Source organism: Bos indicus, chromosome 6, assembly GCF_029378745.1.
Source record: "Bos indicus isolate NIAB-ARS_2022 breed Sahiwal x Tharparkar chromosome 6, NIAB-ARS_B.indTharparkar_mat_pri_1.0, whole genome shotgun sequence".
NCBI lineage: Eukaryota > Metazoa > Chordata > Mammalia > Artiodactyla > Bovidae > Bos > Bos indicus.
Genome location: NC_091765.1, coordinates 111,452,580 through 111,462,942, shown reverse-complemented (window position 1 = coordinate 111,462,942; position 10,363 = coordinate 111,452,580). Strand labels below are relative to the sequence as shown.

General features: G+C 43.6%; 1 protein-coding gene across 1 annotated transcript in view; it reads left to right on the top strand.

The window, feature by feature from the left end:
• Window positions 1-4,069: 4,069 nt before the first annotated feature.
• The window catches only part of FBXL5 (F-box and leucine rich repeat protein 5), a 58,676-nt gene continuing 52,382 nt past the window's right edge, over window positions 4,070-10,363 (top strand). Inside the window, exon 1 of the mRNA XM_070791829.1 lies at window positions 4,070-4,089. The gene's annotated coding sequence lies outside the window, so the exon portion shown is untranslated. The remainder of the gene's footprint in view (window positions 4,090-10,363) is intronic.

Here is a 10,363-nt window from a genome sequence, read left to right as displayed (position 1 = left end):
CAGTAAGCTGACACTTAGCTTAAGAATCTTGAGGCAGTATGCACTCTGTCTCCTGTTCTGCCGTATATTATTCCCCACTGTCTGCACTTCTAATTAAGCTCTCAGCAGACTACATGGTAGGATTTGTGTTTAACAGGAAGTGAAGTACAGGAGGGAAAGAGTCTCATGGTGCAGTGAAAATGAGAGATACGACTTCAAATCCTACTTGCACCTCTGAGCTTTGGTTCCCTCCTGTGTAAAATTGGGTTGGCAGAGCCTACTTCACAATATTGTCAGATAAGGTGGTGGCTGGTATATAGTCAGTCTTTCCCTGACTGATGGCTGTCATCAAAGCATGATTTACCCCTACAATTGTAGAGGAAGATCATAGAAATATTAAAACTGTGTAAAAAGTGAGGGGGGGAATCTCATTTTCCGGGAATGTTCAGTTAGAGACAGGCAAGATTAAACATGTTTAAATCTGAATGATAGCATTCCTTTTATTTCGACCCATCCTAAAGCTGACTCACCTTGGGCATTTATATTTGGTAAGTATTTCACAACTACCTCTTCCTTATTCATTATTTCCTGGTAGACTCGGTCAGTATGCCTTACTGTTGTATTTTTTGTGGCTAGATTGTCGGTTCAACTGTATTCTCATGAGAGAACCTGAGCTAGATTGACCCAACTAAGCCACTGCTGCTGCTGCCAAGTCACTTCAGTCATATCCGACTCCATGCGACCCCACAGACTAATCCCCTGAAACTGTGACACAAAGGTTGTAAACCACTAAGTTTTGGGTAATGTGGTATACAGCAATAGATAGCTAATACCACAAGACAAAGGGAATACCTCTATCTTGTTTCAACCACTGACTGACATTTTGTGCTTTACATCACTTAACAGCCAAATCTAACTCTGAGTCCCTCTCTTCTCCTGCTAAATTAATCTGTAGAATTAACCTGAAGAAATATCTTTCAAGGTACTATTTTTGGGTCCCAGAGGCTGAGAACTGCAGGAGACCAAAGAGAGCATCTTGTCCCTTCATTTTATAGGTAAAAGTAACAGCGAATATTTAATGTTTCCTATGCTGGGCTCTCTGTTCCACACAGCATGTAACTCTCAGGATATCCTGGGAGGTATAGACTCTCACCGCATTTTACAGGTGAAGAAACTGGGTCCACATTACTACCCACTTTGCCTTTACATCCTCTATACTGTTACAGAATACTTTCAGTTCAGTTACAAGCATATGTCAATGTTTCATTACAGTCTTGCACATAAGGTGAAAAGTCTGTAGTCATCTGAAGAATCATCCTGGCAGAGATGTTTTAGGAAAAGTGGATGGAACAAATCACAGGTAAACTAGTTGAAAGGCTCAAACTACCGCACAAATGCACTCATCTCACACGCTACTAAAGTAATGCTCAAAATTCTCCAAGCCAGGCTTCAGCAATATGTGAACCGTGAACTTCCTGATGTTCAAGCTGGTTTTAGAAAAGGCAGAGGAACCAGAGATCAAATTGCCAACATCCGCTGGATCATGGAAAAAGCAAGAGAGTTTCAGAAAAACATCCATTTCTGCTGTATTGACTATGCCAAAGCCTTTGACTGTGTGGATCACAATAAACTGTGGAAAATTCTGAAAGAGATGGGAATACCAGACCACCTGACCTGCCTCTTGAGAAATCTGTATACAGGTCAGGAAGCAACAGTTAGAACTGGACATGGAACAACAGACTGGTTCCGAATAGGAAAAGGAGTAAGTCAAGGCTGTATATTGTCACCCTGCTTATTTAATGTATATGCAGAGTACATCACGAGAAACGCTGGACTGGAAGAAACACAAGCTGGAATCAAGATTGCCAGGAGAAATATCAATAACCTCAGATATGCAGATGACACCACCCTTATGGCAGAAAGTGAAGAGGAACTCAAAAGCCTCTTAATGAAAGTGAAAGTGGAGAGTGAAAAAGTTGGCTTGAGCCTCAACATTCAGAAAACGAAGATCATGGCATCCGGTCCCATCACTTCATGGGAAATAGATGGGGAAACAGTGGAAACAGTGTCAGACTTTATTTTGGGGGGCTCCAAAATCACTGCAGATGGTGACTGCAGTCATGAAATTAAAAGACGCTTACTTCTTGGAAGGAAAGTTATGACCAACCTAGATAGCATATTCAAAAACAGAGACATTACTTTGCCAGCAAAGGTCCATCTAGCCAAGACTATGGTTTTTCCTGTGGTCATGTATGGATGTGAGAGTTGGATTGTGAAGAAGGCTGAGTGCCGAAGAATAGATGCTTTTGAACTGTGGTGTTGGAGAAGACTCTTGAGAGTCCCTTGGACTGCAAGGAGATCCAACCAGTCCGTTCTGAAGGAGATCAGCCCTGGGATTTTTTTGGAGGGAATGATGCTAAAGCTGAAACTCCAGTACTTTTGCCACCTCATGCGAAGAATTGACTCATTGGAAAAGACTCTGATGCTGGGAGGGATTGGGGGCAGGAAGAGAAGGGGACGACAGAGGATGAGATGGCTGGATGGTATCACTGACTCCATGGACGTGAGTCTGAGTGAACTCCGGGAGTTTATGATGGACAGGGAGGCCTGGCGTGCTGCAATTCATGGGGTGGCAAAGAGTCGGACACGACTGAGCAACTGAACTGAACTGAACGGTCAGTTAACTATTTTTTAAAGTATTTATCTATTTGGCTGCATCTGCGCTTAGTGGCAGCACATGGAATCTTTGTTGCATCCTGTGAGATCTTTTGTTTCAACGTATAGGACTCTCTATTATGTTGTGGCACACAGGCTCCAGAGTTCAGTAGTGTTGCCTGGAGAATCCCAGGGATGGGGGAGCCTGGTGGGCTGCCGTCTATGGGGTCGCACAGAGTCGGACACGACTGAAGTGACTTAGCAGCAGCAGTGTGGCACAAGAGATGGAATTAGATCTCAGGACAATGTTTAATGAATTAACCAAGTTGTTCCCCCAAACCCAATCAATTAATGAGAATCAGGTGTGTATCTTTTGTTACGTGACTCAGTTACACTCAACTCTTTGCGACCCCATGGGCTGCAGCATGCCAGGCTTCCCTGTCCTTTAACTCCAGAGTTTGCTCAAATTCATGTCCATTGAGTTGATGATGCCATCCAACCATCTCATCCTCTATCTCTGTCACCCCTCCTCCTGCCTTCAATCTTTCCCAGCATCAGAGTCTTCCAATGAGTCGGCTCTTCACATTGAGTGGCCAGCATACTAGAGCTTCAGCATCAATCCTTCCAGTGGCTATTCAGGGTTGATTTCCTTTAGGATTGACTGGTTTGATCTCCTTGCTGCCCAAGGGACTCTCAAGAGTCTTCTCCAGCCCCACAGTTTGAAAACATCAATTCTTCGGTGTTCAGCCTTCTTTATGGTCCAACTCTCACATCTGTCCATGACTACTGGAAAGGAGGTGTATATGACAGCCCTGTTTTCTTCTGCTGATATAACTCTTGCCATCCATATGGGCTTCCCTGGTGGATCAGATGGTAAAGAATCTGCAATGCAGGAGACCCAGGTTCAATCCCTGGGTTGGGAAGTTCGCAGGAAAAGGGAATCCCATTCCAGTTTTCTTGCCTGGAGAATTCCATGGACAGAGGAGCCTGGTAGGCTACCATTCATGGGGTCACAAAGAGTCGGACATGACTGAGTGGCTAACACTTACAGGACTTTCATATACTTCTTAGCGTTTAAAAAATTTCCGAGAGTTGTCTTATACAGCTGGGAATATTTTTTGTACTGTATTTTGGGTTTATGAGGAAGGAAACCGAACTGGTACTTCTCTAAACACTCACCTCCGCCTGCGTAGGCAAGAAATTAAGCAATCATCTGCCAGATGTCATCATTACAATGAATGCAAGCCTGACAATTTACAGGAAGTTTATCATTCCTTTCCATTCCAGAAACTGGTTATACTTTCCCTCACTACATGTTGAAAACAGCTAAAGCAAGTTGTCCATGATACTAGTCACCGCCTTTCCCTTGGGCCATATACACTGCACCATCCTGCAAGTCAGCTCCTAATAGAGTCTTTGATTGGCGTTGGTGTTGACTTGGCATGTTAAGAATAGGTAAGTGACACACAGGTATGTCTAGGAAATGGAAGGCTCTTATTTCTCTGGAAATTTTGCAAAGAAACATTATGGACCACTATGCTCATCTTATCTCCATATTTCTACTGATGCTGAAAGCTTGACTTTTCTGTGCACTGGTGCTGAATTGAATCTTGGAGACAGAGTTTTGGGTGAAGTAGAAAAGTAGCTTTATTGCTTTGCCAGGTAAAAGGGGACACAGTAGGCTAATGCCCTCAAAACTGTGTGTCCCAACTTGGGGAACATAGTGAGAAGTTTTATAGTAATTGTTCAAAGTGGGCATGATCAGCTTGTGCACATCTTTCTAATGAGCTGGTAGTGAGGTTAGCAGGAGTCAATATCATCAACCTTCAGGTCCAACTGGGGTCTACATGCTTTTGGCAGCATTCCATCGACAATTGTTAACTTCTTCCACCTGGAAGGGGTTACAGTATTTGCAAAATAGCTCAAAGCTATTGTTGTGCATGAGGCTTCCCTAGTGGCTCAGTGGTAAAGAATACTGCTAGTGCTGGAGACATACGTCTGATCCCTGGGTTGGGAAGATTCCCTGGAGAAGGAAATGACAACCCACTCCAATAATCTTGCCTGGGAAATCCCATGGACAGAGGAGCTTGTCAGACTACAGGCCATGGGGTCACAAAAGAGTCGGATGTGACTTAGCACCTAAACAAAAACAACATTTTATCCCTTGGTGGGGAAATAGGACCTTGCCCCGAGGCTGCTCCTGATTGTTAGTTTCTCCTGAGTCTCACATCCTCTCCCTTCCCCAGTTATCAACTGTTTGAATCTGCTCTTTGGAACTCAGGGAAGGTCATGGAGGATAAATGAAGGCTATTTCCGATCAACAAAGAAACAGAAGACATGAAAGGCCTCGTGCCTAGAAGCCCCGTGGGGCCCTGCCCAGTATCACTACTGGAGCAAACTGTAGTCTTAGCATTATCTAAACTATGTCTTTTCCAAAGATAGTCTAAGGAACTGAACTACGCTATATTTAGACACTTACGTCGTTTGTGGTGTGGCCTATATCCTTCCTTGTCACCTTTGGCTCCTGTTAAAGGGTGACAGCACAGGTTAGGCGTTTAGTGTGTTGACGTAAAGGGATGACAGAGAACTGTTTTTCAGTGTAAGGTTTAGCACAGGTTCTAGGGTGCGAAAGACATAGATTAAATTCCGGATTTCCCACTCACTACCTCCACGACCCTGGACAAATAGTAACTCTAAACAGCATTTTCCTTTTCCCATCAAGTGGGAAAAATGGTAGAACCTTCCACGTGTAGTCGTTGTGGGGATTACACATGACAATTCTCATGTGAAGCACTTAAGTACCTGGTACATGTTAAGACCTCAATGCATTTTAAAAAATTTATTTATTTATTTGTCTCTACCAGGTCTTAGTTTCGCCACTCGGGATTTAGTTGCAGTGCAGCTCTCAGTGTTATGGCGTGTGGGATCTAGTTCCCCGACTAGGGATCGAACCCGTGTCCCCCGCATTGGGAGCACAGAGTCTCAGCCAGTGGAGCACCAGGGAAGTCCTGGCCACGGTGCGTCTTTTTTTTTTTTTTAATTGAAGAATAATTGCTTCACAGAATTTTGTTGTTTTCTGTCAAACCTCAACACGAATCAGCCATAGGTACACACATATCCCCTCCCTTTTGAACCTCCCTCCTGTCTCCCTTCCCATCCCACCCTCTAGACTGATACAGAGCCCCCGTTTGAGTTTCCTGAGCCATACAGCAAATTCCTGTCAGTATATCCTGTTTATTGTTTTCTTCTGTTTACTTCCACCTATATCTTTTATCTTTCTTTAATCCTTCCCCCACTCCGCGTTTCCTCATCTTTTAATTTCTGTCTTATATTTCATGCCTCTTCTTCTCCGCAGCTCTTCTGTTCTCCTGTGCCTTTGTGTATGTCCCAGCATTTCTTTTTCTCACTTGTGAGGCATGAGTAAACCTCCTCTTGGGGAGAGAGCTCCACACCTTGAAAAAAAGGCTAGAGAAAGTAGCACCAGCATTCGGATCTGTTGCCTTCTTCTTTGAGTCAAGCATGTGCTCCAGAAATGCAAACGTGAAGTTCTAGAAACGGATGCAGACTCACTGTGAGCACAGAGGGCCTCCAGTCAGGAAAACGCCCAATGTGGTAGATAACCCCGACTTCCTAGCGGCTAGCTGCACTTTATTATTTACTTTTTTATTTATCTGTGGCTGTGCTGGGTCTTGGTTGAGGAGCAGGGGCTTTCTCTAGTCGCAGCGAGTGGGGGCTACCCTCCAGTTGCGGTGCAGGGGCTTCTCATTGTGGCGGCTTCTCTTCTTGCAGAGAATGGGCTCTAGGGCACTCAGGGTTCAGTAGCTGGGGCTCCAGGGCTTAGTGGGGCCATGGTATGTGGGATCTTCCCCTACCAGGGATCACAGCCTTGTCCCCTGTATTGGCAGGTAGATTCTTAACCAGTGGACCACCAGGGAAGTCCAGGGCAGCCTAACCTTGGTGAAGAGGGTCCTGTGTCTATGTCCTGTAGGAAGTGCCACAATGGCTTCGTGGTCTAAGGAAGAGAACTCAGCTAGAACTCACTGGAACGGCTTCCTAGTGACAGACTGGGAGAGGCCCACGCCAGAAGATGGGACTGTGCGGCAGGAGATGCACGCACAGGTCTCTGGCACAGGTACAGGAGGCATCTATATGTCTGGGTGGTAGCGCAGGGCTTCTGAGAAACTGGATATAGCTCTGCAATGGTCATCTAAAGATGATCGATATTAATTAAACTGAAATCTTAAAAAAAAAAACCCAAAACCTTAATTTTGTTTTTCAAATACAAAATTTGAAAACAAATTCGTTGCTAAAATTTTGAGGAACAAAAGTAGCTCTCCTCGCCTCCAACCAGTCATAGCCCCACCACTAAAAGCCAGTGCCAACATTCTGATACACAGCGTTTTCTTTTACCCGCTTTCCAAGTGTAGTGAAGTTGCTCAGTTGTGTCCGACCCTTTGCGACCCCATGGACTGTAGCCTACCAGGTTTCTCTGTCTGTGGGATTTTTCAGGCAAGAATACTGGAGTGGGTTGCCATTTCCTTCTCCAATCCCCTTTCTAAGGTATTTTAAAATATAGTTGCTGTAAGATTGTTTGTAATATAGTCATTTCTGTATTCTGACATCAAAAGTAAACATACTCATTCAAAACACTGGAAAGAACAGAAACACCTAAAGGAGGGAGGGAATCATCTGTAACTGTGTCTCTCAGAGGAGACTTAATAAGACTCTGTGCCATTTATTTGCAATCCTTTTTATGCATTTTTATAAGCTTGGTGTGGATCATGTGAAATTTTGATCATGTTGTTTTCAGTTAACCTTTTATCATACCTACTTCTACAAGGTCATTAAAAACCCTGTCCCTTCCCTCAAGGAGGCTTCCATTCCTACTAGAAAAACAGATGTGGACCCAAGGGCAGTGTAATCAGAGTAGTCAGAGGCAGGGCAGATTAGAATATAGTTTTGGGGTAATCATAAATAGAAGGTGAAAAAGTGGAAGCACTGATGGGTTTTATTTTCTTGGGCTCCAAAATCACTGCTGATGGAGACTGCAGCCATGAAATTAAAAGTCACTTGCTCCTTAGAAGGAAAGCTATGACAAACCCAGACCACGTATTAAAAACAGAAACATTACTTTGCCAACAAAGGTCCATATAGTCAGATGTATGATTTTTCCAATAGTCATGTACGAATGTGAGAGTTGGACTGTAAAGAAGGCTGAGAGCCAAAGAATTAATGCCTTCCAACAGTGGTGCTGAAGAAGGCTCTTGAGAGTCCCTTGGACAGTAAAGAGATCAAACCAGTCAACCCTAAAGGAAATCAACCCTGAATATTCACTAGAAGGACTGATGCTGAGGTTGAAACTCTAATACTTTGGCAACCTGACATGAAGAACTGATTCATTGGAAAAGACCTTGATGCTGGGAAAGACTGAGGGCAGGAGAAGAGGGAGGTAAAGGATGAGACGGATAGATAGCATCACCGACTCGATGGACAAGAATCTGAGCAAACTCTGAGAGACAGAGGACAGAGGAGTCTGGCCTGACACAGCCCTTGGGGGTGCAAAGAGCTGGACACAACTTAGCAACTGAGCAACAACAACATAAAATGGCTCTACCTGAAACTAGAACTGTAGCTACTGATTATATACAACCAAACATGTTAGTATATTTAATGACTTAAAATGTTCTTAAAATGCATTACTATTGATAGATTTTTATACCTATCAGGAAAACAGGTGAACACAGAAAAATATTAAAACTGTACCAAAGGGTATGGATGTATTTAAAAACATTTAACTGTTTCTCATCCTAGGAGCCCTGCTTACAAATTTTTGCTGTCTTATTCTAGAAACACATACTATATTAAAAAAAAAAAAGGAGAACATATTTAACAAAATGTTCTCTCCATTGTTTTTTCCCTCTTAACTTGGAACACCTTGGTTTCATTTCATAGCAGCAAATATAGATCTATCTTATACTTTCTAGCAGGTGCATATTTATTTGTCTACTGAATGAATGTACTATAATTTATCACCTATCCAGTATTCTATTGAGAGACATCCAGTTGTTTCCCATTATTTTTCTCATTGTGCAAAAGCCTTTATTATACTTTATGACAAGCTTTTCTTTCTGTAGAGTTAAAGGCTAAATTGTGCTCCCTTCAAATTCATTTATTGAAGTCCTAACCCTCAGGATCTCGGCGACTGTATTCTGAGATAGGGCCTTTAAAGAGGTGATTAAGTGAAAATGAGGTGGTTGGGGTGGACCCTAGTGCAATCATGCTGGTGTCCTTATTTGAGAAGGAGCTTAGGACGTAGACGCCAGACGGGCACAGGCACAGAGCAAAAGCCGTGTGAGGACACCGGGGGAAAGTGGCCATTTCCAAGCCCAGGAGAGAGGCCCCAGAAGGCACTAAACCTGCGGGCACCTAGATGCTGGACTTCCAGACCTGTGAGAAGCAAAGTTTCTGTTGTTAAGTCTGTCATATTTACTTTTGACCACCCCAGCAAAAGAATACACCCAACCACTCATCTCTATTTAGTAAAAACCAATGGGAAAATAATAATAGCACTTGCTATTTAAGTTAAAAGAGAGAAAGTAAAAGCTTGCGGCAAAATGCAGGCCTATGTATATTTCATATTCTGAGCTTTGTGTGCAAATACAGCATTTGAAAGGAAAATGAAAGAAAAAAAATGAAAAACAAAACATAGCATTGGGCCTCACATTTCAACGCATTGGCTATCTTTTCTTTTAAAAATGCCATCATCCCTGCTAAGAGCTTTACTCCTAAATCAATCAACCTAGCCTGCCCTGTGTGTGTGTGTGTGTGTATGTGTGTGTGTGTGTGTGTGACAGTAAGGATCAGCTCTGGTACTGAGTTAGGTTTGGGATTCCAACTGTTGGGGGTTGCTGCTGCTGCTGCTAAGTCGCTTCAGTCGTGTCCGGCTCTGTGCGACCCCATAGACAGCAGCCCACCAGGCTCTTTTGTCCCTGGAATTCTCCAGGCAAGAACTCTGGAGTGGGTTGCCGTTTCCTTCTCCATTGGGGGTAGCAACGACCTTTCATCGCTTACTTTCACAACTAATGCACTGCTTGCCTGGAAAACTGCTGTGTCATAAACTCAGTTAAACACAGTTAAATATAAATGCCTTAGAATGGACTTTCCCTGACTCATAACCCTCTCCAGGGTCCTCAAAACCAGGGCTGGAAAATAGTGTTGCTGCCAAACTTGGCTTTCTCTGCCCACCAAATATGAATTAAAAAAAAATGGAGACAGAGTTTGGAGGAAATAGGAAGGTGGCTTTCTATTTCTAATCTTCAGCTGGTGGAGTGGTGAGGGCGGGGTGGGGGGGATGTTGGCTTCTGCCTGAAGAACTGCCCCTGGCCCTTCCACAAGGAGTCAAGAGGCTTATATAAGATGAGGGGGGAGGAACAAGGGGGTCAGGATCTTGTATTCTTCTTCCTCGTGCTTTGTTTCAATTAACAGTCACAGGCTGGTGTCAGGTAACCCAGTAATTGAGTCTGGCAGTCTGGGAGCACTGTGGCCTTCTTTCTCTGATGCAAAAAGAGAAAAGTTAAGAGGGGTGGTTTGTAAAGGTGAGCCCCAGAAACAGGATGTAATTAGCATAGAATCAAATGGTAACAGGTGTGAAATGTAGCTCCTGCGGATTTAGGGGGCAGAAAAAGCAAATTTAGTTACAGATTACAGATCGTTGTTCAGTCACTAAGTC